General features: G+C 37.8%; 1 protein-coding gene across 9 annotated transcripts in view; it reads left to right on the forward strand.

Annotated features, from left to right (window-relative positions):
• The window catches only part of camk2d1 (calcium/calmodulin-dependent protein kinase (CaM kinase) II delta 1), a 93,768-nt gene that overhangs the window by 19,200 nt on the left and 59,369 nt on the right, over window positions 1–15,199 (forward strand). The gene's annotated exons all lie outside the window — the stretch shown is intronic.

Consider the following 15,199-nt stretch of genomic DNA (forward strand, 5'->3'; position numbering starts at 1 on the left):
CAAGATGAGTGGGTATGTTGGATTTTATGTACTTTTACTTAACTTTTATGTCTTTTAAAACCTTTTGCATAGACGGGGGTGAGTGCTATTGGTCTAATCGTCTAAACCGCTGATTTTACTTTGTTTAGGCGCCTGTATAAAAGTAGCTGACTTCAGGCAGGTGGGTACAGTGGTTTGGGACAGTGAGGAATTAAAAATGTCTGTGAATGGTTCTGTAGAAGCAGTCTTGCAGTTGTAGAGTATATTTTTGTTTTTATTTTTAAATGGGCTTCAGTTTTCTGATAAGGGGGCTGTATGCTGGGGTACGGAAGAGTGAAAGATGGCCGAACTGTTCAAGATTGTAGAGGAGATGGGCTCTGTATCCTTTGGTAATGTTGGAACAAACATAGTCGTGTTAGCCGTCTTGTGGCAAATTTAACATGCTGTTGGAATTTAGGAAGCAGGCTCCTTAGATTTGCGTGGTTAAATTCCCCAGCAGCTATAAAAATGCCCTCAGGGTGTGCTCTCTGTTTGTTTACGGCAGTTAGCACAAGCCAAAAGTGGCAGGTAGTATGGTTTGCATTTAACTGCTAGGAACTCCGAGTATTGAGAGCATTGCTGATTGGCAATAGTAGTATTTAGGTACCCGCTGTTATTTACATAAATACACAAGCCTCCCGCTCAGCTCTTATCAGAGTCTTGATTCCTGTCTCCACTATAGGTGGAGCGTCCTGCTAGTTCAATAGCACTGTCTATGATTCCCAGGTGAAGCCAGGTTTCCGGTATAATCATAACACAAGCCTTCTGGGTAGCTGACCCCATCGTAAAATCCAGTGTCAACTCATCCATTCTGTTGCCCAGGGACCTGGCATTTGCTAAAAAATGGCTGGGTAGTGGTGGTCTGCTTGGAGCTCTCTTTAGGGTAGCACTGTGCTTCTGTGTGACGCCATCTTGGGGCTTTACCCTAATTGATTTATAAACTACAGCCATTAGACCAAAGTTATAATAAACTGGAATAGCTCTTAAATAATTTGTAATTGATACATCTTTGATGAGCATGACGATCCACCACTTTTTTTGTGAGGAGAAAGAATATTGACAGTATCTGGTTGAAATGGGTTTAGATTTTTCTAAGCGCTTGAAAAACGGGCCATCAGTAGAATGTACCCCATGCAACAATACCAGTATTAATAAAATGAATGTTTAAAGCTTTGTTGACTGATTCACGACTCATCCCTTAAGAACATGTAAGAACAATCCACCTTTTAAGTTGCCCGTAGCTAAATAGTCGCTTATATAGCGCTTTTATCCAAAGCACTTTACAATGTTGATTCCCATTCACACACACTCACACAGCGATGGTGGAGCTGCCATGCAAGGTGCTCACCTGACCCACTGGGAGCAACTCGGGGTTGCCCAAGGACACTTCGACATGTAACTGGTAGCGGGGATGGAACTACTGACCCTGTGGTCCATGGTCGACTGCCTTACCAACTTAGCTATGGCCGCCCCCTGGCCCATAGCTGTTACTAGCTAATCTTTACTAGTAAAAAGAAAACAAAACCAATTTTGTTCTATGTTTTCAAAGAGGAGCATTATCTCTGCCTGCAACTGTTCTTCAGAAGGATTTTCTAATGCTGCTTCATGTGTTTATCACAAGTAAACAAATATCTCAAAACACAAACTGACTAAGTCCTGTTATGCTGTTATGTACTCTATGACCCATCTCTGACACCTTCACTGTCCTCTGTACTGCATATATTTGTGTTACTACACTGCCTACATCTGCACTGCATGAAAGAAAGCTAAGACTTTTCTAAAATGACAGAACTGCCAGTGATTATCTTTATTGAAATAAAGAGCATAATATACATGGAGAGGTGAAAATCAAATTTCAGACTTATAATTGTTCATTTCCAAACGGTTCAGAAACAAAAAACAAAACTACTGTATAAACCAAAACTAACTCTCCACTGGCTTTAAATTGACCTGGTAGCTATATGGCATTTCATCCTTTTACGCCAGCCCTAGCTGTAGGTAAATATGGCATGACAATGCTGTGTATCTTCACACAGTGACTGAAAACAGGCCCTGGTTGAAATCCGACCCTTTTTTTGTGTGTGTGCTTGCATGTGTAATCCCGGCTTCATAATCCTGGCCTTGTGCTGGCATCACAGCAGCAATGAACCACTCTGGATTATGTCCTCTCCTGCCATTGTTTTCTCTCACAGTGCTACAGCTGTCAAAAAGGAGTGATTGTGGATAAATGATAGCTGGGAGTTTAGAAGAGGAAGTGGTCGTGTGCATTTAGGTGACATTTAAGACTAATTTTAAAATCACTAAAGGTCTTGTACAGGGCTTCCAATGTTCCCATACTTCAGCATAGAACAAGATGAATGGGCTTTGTCCATAGTTTGGCCAGGCTCTAGTAATATTTTCCATGTGAGGGATAGAATTTCAGCTCAACATTAATTTAGGAAATAAATATAAATGTGTGTGCCATAGGGCTTGCCCATTTCAGTAAACAGTACCTAACCGACTAGTTCCTAAAGCACAATTACAGAAAACAAATGCATTTCTAGGTTTTTCCCCTCACACAAACATCTGTGACACACATGCACATTTTCTCTCAAGATAATAGTGTTATGACTTTTCAATTTATTTCCATTGACAGAATGAGATTAGCATGCCGCTCTGTTTATTTTTATTATATTTTATTTTATTTAGACCGCATTTCCTGCTGTCTGCATGGGTTCTGTCTGTGGTCAATACACAGTTGCAGTGCAGTTTGTCCTCTTGTCCCTGCAGTATATGCCTTGTTGAAAGCCTACATGTATTTGTTAAGAAGAAACGCAAACCCTGCATTAGTTTAAAATCCCAAGCCCCTACTTATAATTTCTTTACACCATGTCAGGAAGACTGGTAGGTCTTGGACCATTAGGATTAAACATATTTAGACTTGGTATATATTTCCAACAGTCCCTCCATTTTACATAGCTGAGATCAACAGGTTGACTCATTAAACAAACATTTTTCCCAGTTGATGGTGATTCATGCCTGAAGCACAACCTTTGGATCTTGAGAGGTGCTGAAAGTAAAAAAAAGAAAAAAAAAAAAAGAAAAGTAAAACCCAGTTGAATACTCATTTTTAGCAGTAAGAATCAGTCTAAGCCAAAGTTTAAATTGATTCTTGGGTTTAGGAGGTTCAGATTGTGCAGAAAAAGTTTTTCAAAAACCCGTATAGAGCTAATCAGTCAGTTAATTCCTTGAAGAAACACTATCCAAGTTGCGACATTACAGCATGGTAAACAACCCCTTATACTGTAAAGTCCTAGAGGAGCCCAAGTGTAAGATAAAAATGAGCAGAGCAAACATACAGGAGAGCTCTGCTAAACCACACACTAAAGAGAAATTGGTACTAAAGGACTGGGTGCTTCAATGTGTTCCAGAGATGATGGAATGCTAGCAATAAGCAGTGAAACATCTGTAAAAGTACTTATCACTTATGGTGACTAAGAGCCATTAACCATAAAAGTGCAATTGCTATGCTGGAAATTTTTCCTGACAATCATTTTAATTAGCAGTTTATTAATGCAGAACGAGTGTAAGTGATTGTGAATTAACAGCTTAAGTCCACAAACCCTGTACTAGAAAAGTAGAGCAGCAGGTGTTCACTGATGCAGGACTTAAGATGGTTAAATATAGGCTGCAGGATTCCTCAAAGCTGCACTGATCAATATTTTTAATAATACAATTGTGTATCAAACTATGATAACCGTGTAATATGCAAAATGCTGCTCAGCATGGGGAAACCACAGGGAATTATTACAAACTGTGCAGTCCCCTACAGTTCTACAGAGTTTTCATAAAACCCCTGTCCACTCTATGGGGATAGTAAATGAAGCATAAAACTGACTTGACAAATTATTGTTGTTATATGTTGTTTTTCTTTCTTTCACGTAGAGTCTATAAATTACTAGCATTCACTAGCATTCGAAATTGTACAGCATAATGCTGGGTATATACATTATGTTACATTATTTTCTTATTAATCATAATAATATTAGGGTGGGTACAAATTGCAATTCATGCCATCTACAATTCTTAATGAGTTTTCAAATGCTTTTAAATAATGTTTTATTCTTGACTACAAAGAGTCCTTTACTGCAGAGTTTTAAGAATAAGTAGTTTTTCTTCACCATGCCCTTGGTGATGCCATTATATTTACATTAGTTTTGGCATGGAAACGTGATCTTTATAACAGAGAGCCTGTGTTACAAAGTAGAGGTGTGGAATTTGAAAGTGTGCATTTGTCAGCAACTGAGGGCTTTTTGAAAACATCCTTTTTGTTGAATTATGAAGTGTGTGGGATAAAGATGAGGATATAGAATATATAAAGATCTTTGCTTGTAGTGCAATGCTAAGTCCTTATCTACACCTGAACTGCACAATCACATTTTTAAGTTTTCCTTACGATGCATATCCACTAGAGCTGTACAATTTTGTCAAAGTCATTGTCGACAATAATAGACTATTAAAAGCAACAAATACTATGAGTATTTGTACTTGGTTATCAAGGAAAGTGCACAGATTACTAATTATAAAATATAAATACTTAGAATTCAGTGTTTTCATTTTTTTTTTTTCAAAATCAAATAGATGCTAACTATTTATGTTAACTATCTTTTAATATTAAAAGCTTTACTGGAAGACTGTTTTACTAATGTATCAGAGTTAATCCACATTGAAGTAACCCATGCTACCAAACTGTGTGATATGAAGAGAAAAATATAAATGGTCAAGGTGAATTGGATTTTAATTTGACTATCAAATAAAGTTTATAACATTTTGGGTGACTAATTGTTCCTTAACGATTCTCCTTGGCTGCAGATTTGTCAACAGAGTGTGCTACTGCCCTAATGTTTCAGTGCACTTCTTTGGCAGTTTTTATTATCATGATATCACCAAAGTAGTATTAAAAAAATGTGATCCCTGGTTTATTATTAAACTAGAAAAATCTAATGTCTTACTGCCTTAATCCTGTGTTAATTAGTGGAGTGGGTCAGTGGTTTCTGTTCTTCATGGATGCAGTTTCCAACATGGAGTTGAAAGTGAGACTATACACCAATCGGCCACACCTTTAATACTGCATGGCCACTCTGAGCTGACTGCGGGTACAAAGTGCCATATGCAGCAAAATGTGATTGCAGAAGTAAAAGTACTGAGCACCTTTTCTGCATTTTACTTAAAGTGCAAAACTAAAAGGAAAACAATGTATTTTAAAGAATACTAAATATTGTATTGGTACAACCCCAATTCAGATAAAGTTGGGATGATGTGTAAAACATAAAGAAAAACAGAATGCAGTGATTTGCAAAACTTATCAACCCATATTTTATTCACAATAGAACAAAAACAACATATCAGATGTTGAAACTGAGACATGGTTTAACATTTTCTTGCTGAATAATTTCAGGCCTCCCCTGAAAGCAACATTGCATATGTTGCTCAAAAACCTCTATGTACCTTTTAGGATTGATGGTCCCTTTCCAGATGTGTAATTGGCCACACCATAGGCACTAATGCCCCCCCTAATACCATCAGATGCAGGCTTTTCAACTGTCCACTGATAACAAGCTGGATGGTCCCTTTCCTCTTTAGTCTGCAGAAATCCACTTGCAAAAAAAGTGCATCCACTTTAGACCTTGGGCCTTGCGCGCAGATTTCCTCCTGATTCTCCGAATCTTTTGATGAGATGATATGCTGTCGATAGTGGGATCTTCAAAGTCTTCACAATTTTATGTTGGGACCATTTTTCTGAATTTGTTCCAAAAAATGTCAGTTTGTCTCAGATTGGTGAACCATTGCCCATCTTCACATTTAAGAAGCTCTGCCTTTCTAAAATGCTCCTTTTATACCCAGTCATGTTACTGACCTGTTGCCAATTAACCTTAATTAGTTGTCAATTGCTCCTCCATTTTTTTTTTTTTAATTTGTAGCCTTTTGTTGCCCCCGTTCCAACTTTTTTGAGATGCCATCAAATTCAAAATGAGCTAATATTTAAAATATATTTCAAAATCTGAAATGTTTATGTTCTATTGTGAATAAAATATGGATTGAGATTTGCAAATCATTGCATTATGTTTTTATTTACGTTTTACACATCGTCAAAACTTTAAAAAAAAAAATTGGGGTTGTAGTTTTGACCGACAGTAATTAGTAGTAATTAATTTACAGTAATTAATAAAAATAAAATCAGACAATCAAAGATCACTGTGTAAAGGTGGAGCTAGTTTTAATCACTTAATCTGCTGACAGCCATGATGATATGTAATTTATTGCTTTGATATTTTTATAAACAAACAATTTTGTATATTCAAGCCACCGTGGGGTAAAGCTTTTGTGGCTGATCAGTGTAACTCGTGGCCAAGATGTCATTATGTACAGATACTGTTTACAGTGTATATATTACAAAATACACTCCTATAAAATATTAATGCCTATATGTCTGTATTTATAACATTGTGGTTAAATTATGATTTTATGAGACATTCTTTGCGATATGATAGATACAGGAGATGAAATGGGGGGGAAAAAAGGTGACAAAATCAAAGTGATGAAAGCATAAAAAGAAAACGATAAAGATGGAGCAATAGGATCAAAGTGAGTGTGTGGGTGCTGGAAAATAAAGGTCGCTTGCAGAGATGTTCTCAGAACCATATGTACCTGGGGCTTGACAGACAAGTCAAACAGGTTACATACTGCCATGTTTGCCATAGAAGAGGTGTATTCCACATGAATTATATGAGAGAGAGAGAGAGAGTTCTTGTACTGCCTTTAAATCCCTTAAACCCTGGATAATTGCAGCACCATTTGCTTGCTTACATGTTTGTGTGGACAAATGTATTTTTGTTTTGTTACTGTTAAATCTAAGCACGTTTTTAATGATATCTATGTGTGGAGACAGGGAAGGCCCTCGTTAAACATTTGCCTTATGGTTTTAAAACGTTCCTCAGTTAACTTTGTGCTTTGGATCATTGCTTTGTTAGAGGATCCACTGCCTCTTCATTTTTTTTTAGCTTTTTGAGTGATTACAGGAGGCTAACTTTTACTAAACTCCTCTGATATTGGGCAACATTAATTTTCCTTCCACTTTACGCAGAGCTCCAGTACCAAATACAATACCTTGAATAGCTTTGAGCATGAGTCATATACTTTACAAAAAATAATGACTCATCTCAGGTTCTCAAAGCTATGGAAAACTATTGACTTTTATTGAAAACAAAATTTGTTGCAGTTATGACTCCTGTTTTATTTAACAGGTGAAACGAAACTAATGCAATGTTGAATTTGGATCACATTTGCATTAAGGTGTAATTTTAAAAAAACTTATTAGCAGCAAAAGCTGCTAATTCAGAAAGCAAAATTGACATGTAAAAACAATTTACAGCAATCTTTTGTTTCGTGTGGTATTTATTGGCAAGTTGCCAGGCAAATTCTGTAATTTTACTAGAATACAGGAAAACATTGTAAACTAGACAATTTCTTTCTAGATGATCAATTAATTCACGCAATTTTGGCAAATGATGCACCACTACACTTCAGTGGGAATTTTCCAGCCTCGCACTGACTGCCCCTGCTGTTAGGTTGTGTTCAGACCAAAAATAGGCTTACTTTAAAAACAGAAGTGCCTTTTTAGGACTATTGTATTGTAGAATACTTTCTACCACTTTGAGGCAGAGTTTTTTTTTACCTATGTAAAGCTATTGGCAGTAGAACATGATACACAAAAGCAAGGTGTTTTTTCAGAATGTGACTTGCGGTCAGGCTGTTATTTCTTGGAAATTCCTAGATCCACATACCAGTAGGGAATCCAAGAATTTGAACATGTCTATACTTGTGAATGTGTCTGAAGACTATATGTATTCAAAGTAAAACAACTTTCCCAAACAGCATTAAAGATGAAAAGTATCTTTAATAATCTTTAAATGATGGTATTAATTAAGGCTGCAGCTGTTTGACAATTATCTATTTAACAGGACCTTTCTGCTTAACACTGGATCCTTTTAAAGCCATTTCCAGGATTCTTTCTGCACTTGAAGTGTCAAGAAAGAAACCTTTGAGAATGCTCCAGTTATCTATTATCACAGAGACTGACACTTGCTCTTTTCCAATTCGAGATTAGAGGAAGATGACGAGATTTAAGGGTTGAGCCTTTTCAGAGTTCACTCAGCGTGAGAGGAAGGCGAGAGGGATTTTCTGAGCTTTCCCTACTTCTGCACCACTGACAACACAAAATGCTCACAGTCTTACAATAAACTGACTTCTTGGCCTTGACATGTTGCAGTTCACACAACAAAGGTTTAATGTGAAACATTTCAATATGTAGAAATTTAAATTGGAGTGAAACCTAGGACAGTTTCTCCCCTAAAGGTTCTCTGACTGATGTAATCCCATATGCACTTTCAGCCTCTTGCGCGTCTTTAAAATTGCAATATTAACACACATCGGCCATACTGGCTACAGAATTACTGTAAGCGATACAGTGGTGGCTTGCAGAATTGGAGAGGGACTGTAGGGAAAGAAGTTGTTGTTGTTGTTGTTTAATGATAATAAAATGGCATTGCTGGGATAAATTCAAATGATATAATGCAGAGTATACTTGGCTGGCTGCTTAAATATTTTGGGACAATAAATGGTCTGCACCTCTATAGCACTTTTCTACCTATTGGCACTCAAAGCACTTTACACTGCTTCTTATTCACACTCACAATCACACACACTCACAAACCGATGGGGGAGCTGCTATGCAGCTGGCCAACACTCACCAGGAGCAACTAAGTTTGCGTTCAGTGTCTTGCTCAAGGAGACTTCGATATGTGACTGGAGCAACCGTGGATTGAACCAACAACTGCGAGATTGGTGGACGACGCTCTACCTTCCTGTGCCACAGTCGCGCCAATACGAGCCAGCACATTGCACTGCTCATGATTAGTAAGGAAACATGTCTGGTAGGTAAACCAGCAATACTGATGTCAGTCTTTTAGGCTATTATTAGTCAATTTCTCACTTGGGCTAAAGACTTAGCGTTGATGTAGCTGACTTTAAGGCAGAAAGTGGATAATAAATGTCACATTGGAACAAAATGTGTATTCAAACTGCTGACCTCTGACAGTACTACAAATCTGAAACAAATCTTCCTTTTAAAATTTCTTTTACTTGTACAAAGACAATTGTATCACTACATGCTGCAGTTAGAGCTACTTGGTGTGTTACTGTGCCACTTTATTCTTTCTTTCATCCTTCCATTCCCTTTCTTTTCTTACAGCTATTCAGTCCTCTCCTTGCTCATTGTCATTCAGTTCTTTTCCCACTGTTTTCCAAATTTGTCAATTTCATGTTCCACTGGCCATGTTGTCATATTGGTCCAGTTTTTTTTTTTTTTGGTTTTGTTTCTCACCTCTACATATTCTTTGATTCACCCTTCTGCCCATTTCATGTCATGTATGTAGGACTAAACCAAGCATCATGAACTATTGCCTTAAGCTCAATCAGTACTTATTTTCCAAACATACTATGGAAACACTTATTTTTCACTTTTACCCATCCACAAATTCCTGTACATTGCTCTTAATTATACATCATTTTGCATTAATTGCAAGAGCATATTGTAATGCATACAGACACTTGTTGATTGCAGGGGCAAGGCTAAACCAGTACTCAGTACCTAGACTAATTTGCATCAGGAGATAAGGGGGAGGGACACAGCTAAAAATAGATGTTACTATAAACCAAACTATGGTCTTTGTCAAATGTGTAATGAAGCAGTCAACAGCAAAGAAGTCACAGAAAAGCAGAAATGATACAGGGTTTTGTATTACAGAGAATAACCAGCTGCCTTTTTAACTCTTTTACTGAATTGCTAAGCTAATACTTAAGACTTAAGACATTTGCTCAATTGGTAAGATGGTGAAACCCAATCAGATTAAATCTGCACTCATAATAAAATGTGTAGTTAACCTTCAAGAAAACATAAATAGAGATTTGGTACTACTTGTTGGTTCTTAGCATTGAATTAGTTAATAAAAATCAGGATTAGGCCAAAGAAGACTAAATGCTGAAGACTGAATCAAGATATAGGATGCAGTTGAAATATTGCTTTGTACAGATGATCCATCTAAAGGACTTACACAATGATCTTTAAGGTCAGTGCTGACTGTACGCTCAGACTGGTGGTTTTACGAGCACACAGAAATGGTAGGCAGCCAGGCAGAACAGCAGATACAGATATTTGTTCCACTGACAGAAAGACGAGCTTGCAGCGCTTCTGGCTCGATCCACCCCACTATCTCCAGTCCCCAGTAAGGACAAAGCAAAAAGTCTAAAGTATAAAACAGCAGAGAATGGGTGACTGTTAAGGAGAAACTCAGTGGGAACATTTTCTAAAAATACTTAATAGCTTGGAAGAAATGTACTGTAAACAGGAAGACATGGTAAGGATGTATTTAACCTGGACTCCACTGAGTAAACTTTGTTTCACTTGTGGCTTGCTTTTGATTGCCAGTAGAATTGAAACGGAGAAACCTCAAGCTTGACTTCTCCTCTAGCTGACTTCTGACTCCTTGTCCTGCCTTGTCTCACTGCACAGTTATTTCCATCACGTTGTCTTTTTATTTAGATTTGGTTTACACTTCCTCCTTTCTTTACAAGATATGATTCTTAACAAACGGAATATATTCACCTCAAATTCTGTTCTTGCACCTGCCCTCCTGCTTCTAAACCTTTTTGTTCAACCTGAATCTTGTCTTGTTCTGTCCATTTGTCAAAATTATTTTAACGCATGGCAAAAATCTACTCGTACACAAATGTGTGTTATGTACATATATGCTTTCAATGCATAATGCCCTGCTTCATTTATTGTGGAATGCAGGTTGAGTTGTTGTTGAGTTAAGTACAACAACTGAATAGTTTAAATTTTGTCAACTGTATTATTTTTGTTAGATGGTTGAGCCTTTGCAGAGGATCAATTGTCATAAAACCTACTCCAGTCTTGCTCTAATGGGACAAATGTAAAATCAGTGCAGTATGAGCTGTCAGATGAAAAGCGTTGCTCTGACAGTGCTGCTGATAGTGATGTACAACTCCTCAGTGGAAAATATGGTCACATCAGTCAAGTTGAAATCATACAGGTGACCACAGAGGAAACATAAAAAATTTACAAAACATACACATGTAAACAAGCCAGGGATGTAACAGTTCACACAATTTGTGTTCCAGTTCATGTCACTGTCTGGGGTCACAATTTTCAGTTTTTATTTTTTTTTTTATTTTCATTAATTTTTTTTGGTTGCCCTGTACTCTGACATAAATCTCATCAGTATTAACTTTGTGACAGATTAGTGTATATTCTGAAAAAATTTCTGAAACTGTTGTTGCTTTTGTTGCTATTGATAACAGTAGCTTGGTTAGTCATACATGTGCACAGGTTGTAATCCTAATATTTCATTAGTTTTTTGGAATAGTAGTCGATCGTCACTGTTGATAGCCTGCTCACGTTGTAACTGCAAACTGCTGCCTAATACATGTCTGGTATAAAAAGAAACACTGTTCACCTGTGTCCACCAAAATGTGTATCTGCTGCAGTGATCTTATTTATCTGCTTTACCAAACAGTTATAAGTTTTTCAGTCCCTCGCTTAGAAAAACGTATGCCACATCAGAGCTTTGCTGAGTGGTCTGTATGAAGCTTAACAACTGAGAGGTGCTGCAAGCACCCTGAGGTGGAAGACTGTTGAAGAGCTGTTAAAACAGTTTGACACCTCATCTTAATCAGACCACTCCTGGTTTGAGCCTTTTAGGCTGCGCAACAAAACATACAATACTCAGGTAGGCTGTGGCATTTAAACAATGCTCAGATAGTATAAAGGTTCCTAAAGTGTGCCAAGTAAATATCCACTTGACTATTAAACCATCACCATCAGCCTGATGCAAGGCAGGATGGATCACTTTCACGCTGCGTATGCCAAATTCTGACCTTACCATTTGAATGTTGCAACAGAAAGCGTCAGTTTCCTGTTGTAAGCTGACAAGAGTGGCACCCAGTGTGGTCTTTTGCCACTGTAGCCTATTTGCTTCAATGTTGTTCAAAAGTTTTGCATTTAGAGATCAGAGCTTGTTGCTTGTTGCTCTTTTACTTATCTCACTTCTAACAAGGAGTTCATTTCTGTTGCTGTTGCCTTTCTCTCAGGTCAAACCAGTTTGGCCATCCTTCTTTGACAATAACAAGGCATTATTGCCCCGGGATCTGCTGCCCACTGGATAGTTTCTCTTTCAGACATTGCCCTGTAAACCCTAGAGATTGTTGGAGTGTATTATTAGATTACCAGTTTCTGACAGACCAGTCCATCTGGCACTAAAAACCATGTCACATTCAAATTCATTGAAATCACCTTTCTCTCCCATTCTTATGCCTGGTTCAGTGAGTTTCTGCCATGTGATTGGCTGATTAGATATTTGTGTAAAGGAGTAGTTAAACAGTAGCACCAAAAGTAAAAACAAATGGCAGGGAAGTGTAAATTTACTCAATATAAAATTTACTGGAAATTATAAAAGTTGTTGTTTCTTTTCCCCCTTGTAAACACATTGGACGACATGTTAAAATTCCATGAAGACTGTACAGTTGACCGACTAAACGGAGCACCCCTCACTGTGCAGTTCTGTCCCTGGGGAGGAATAAGAAAAGCAGCAGGCAAACCCAGCTGGTCAAGTCGGCCTCCCCCTTCTCTTCCGTTCCTCCAACAGCTGGGTCTGTCTACTTCCTGTTTACACTACATCAACTTCGTCACATGAGCCTAAGCCAGCTGCAAGCACGTTGTAACTGCAATCTGGCTATTAGTTATAAAACCCAGTTTGAAAGCACAGAGTGTTCAGTTGAATGCATTACTCTAGTCTACCAAACCCATGCATTTTAAGACTGTCCTTTCAGCACTAAATGTCTGAATATCAAATTAAATATATTTTTAATATGACTGCATTCTGCCACCATTGTTAGTCTCCGCACTTTAATAATTTTACTCAGTGATGTAACTTAACCTCTTAAGTTCCTTCTTATCGGTGTAGGACTCTCCAGGAGTCCAGTTCAAAACTGAGATGATTGTGAGGAGGGTCTGGGTTCCTAATGCATGTCAGGAGGTAGGGCTGTCAGATGTAGGATTGTGATGGATGTCAAGCTTACTGCTCATGACAGCGTCTGAATGTCTGGCTGCTGGCACTTTTCTCCTGGTGGTGCCACCTGTCTGCCCACACACTGATTTGTCATGTCTCCTCCCTCCACAGCTTGAATGGCCTCATAGAAAGTGTGCCTGGGGTGCCATAATATGAGAGCTGTTTACACAGAGAACACAGAACTTAGCATAATGTATTACTAGTAGTAAGGCTTTACATCTACTGATGAGGCTTCTTTCAGCTCGCCCCAGCTGTGGAAACTATCTGCTACTACTGCACTAATAAGCACCAAATAGATAGTCAATGTTTGAATTACGAACACATAATGTAGATGTGAAAAGTAGTCTTAAAAAGATTTTAGGAGTAATAGTCAGAATTCAGTATCTCCATATTACCGCTATAAAGACGGTTATATTATTACAACTATAATACAGTATATAATACAACTATAATCCACTTAAAGTAGATAAAGTACTGATACACATAGAAATGCTTGTCTGCTTACAACACTCCAAAAACTATACATATGTTTCATTTGCTATGGTAAGTAAAAACATGGCAGATTATGGAACTGTATTTGGCATTTTAGATATGAAGCACCTCCTATAGTCTTGAACTTACCCCATTGATTTCTTTACTGCCTTGTTAAAGGAGACCTTTTTATCTCTAGCAGCTGCAAAGTAAGAATATCCAGGATTAAATTGGTAATCCATAAAGCAGTTGGGTTTTCTCCAAACATGGACACGCATTGTTAGTTTTATTTTGAGAGTACAGAGACCTTCCTGCAAAAATCTGTCTCTCTTTTTTTTTTTTTTTTTAATAAATGACTGTCACTTTCCTACAATTCCACAGACACACTTTGAATGTAAGTCGCACCTGCTCTTTGCTCTTGCCCATGGCAGCAGCAGCATTGGCTCTCTCCATGTGCTTTTTGTGTGTGGGCATGTACTGTGGTTTTCAGGCATGGGTTATTTTAAGCCTCTTACACATCACATCAGCCACACATCTGTTTTTTTTTTTTTTTTTTTTTTTTGTGTGTGTGTGTTTTTCGTGGTGCATTGCTTAAGTCCATGGTTTTTGCTTTCAGACAACTTCAATATTTATAGACATGGTCGTAAAATGCAAACGATGAAGCTTAAATACATGCACTACATCTACACAAGCCTAGACCACCTATGCCTCCAGCTGTTTTTACTTTAAGGAAGCAGAGTTCATTTTAAGTGAAAGCTTACTGCTTCTTCAAATGAAGCCTTTTGTTTTTTTGTTTGTTTTTCAAGCCTTTTACAATTTGCAAATAGCATTGCTTTTACTTTCTTCGTTACCCCATATTACTATAATGACAACATCAGCTGTCTTGAGTGTAAAGTGTGGAAAGGACTTCTTTATGTAGTCTCTGAGCTAATGCAATGGCTCAGTCCAGTTCTCTGGCTTGAATATCCTTTGTAGCTTTAAGTGGGCCAGAGGGATTGGACTACAACCATAGCCATACTTGGTGTGTGTGTGTGTTACTGTACAGCAGGATTTGGCTTTAGGAAGCTTAGAGTAACATGGTGAAACAGAATATGATCTGAACTCTAAGACGGATGGACAGACACAAACGATAGATATAAGTTTTTGGTCAATAAAGTCCCAGGTGTGTGCTGACTGCAAGATGCTCCTTTCATTTAGGGCTGAACGGATACGCTCACTGTACAGTATAATAGTGTTTTACTACATTTCACAGAGAACAGCTCGAGCTGTCATACATTCTGTACATATTCCTACTATCAATCCACCGTCCACTTTATGTTCAGTGTGTCACACTGTTGCTGCCTTATACTTTTGTTAGATTGATAGTGCATTAAGCAAGAGCTATGAAGTTACTGTGAGATTTGTAAAACAGGTGTGTAACATTTCAGATTAAATGAAGCTAAGAGGAGACAAAAGAGAAAGTGGGGCTGTTACATGAAGTAATCAACTATAGCTTTCTCTCCACACAGGTTGAACAGAGCTCTACA

Source organism: Channa argus, chromosome 12 (assembly GCF_033026475.1).
Source record: "Channa argus isolate prfri chromosome 12, Channa argus male v1.0, whole genome shotgun sequence".
Taxonomy (NCBI): domain Eukaryota; kingdom Metazoa; phylum Chordata; class Actinopteri; order Anabantiformes; family Channidae; genus Channa; species Channa argus.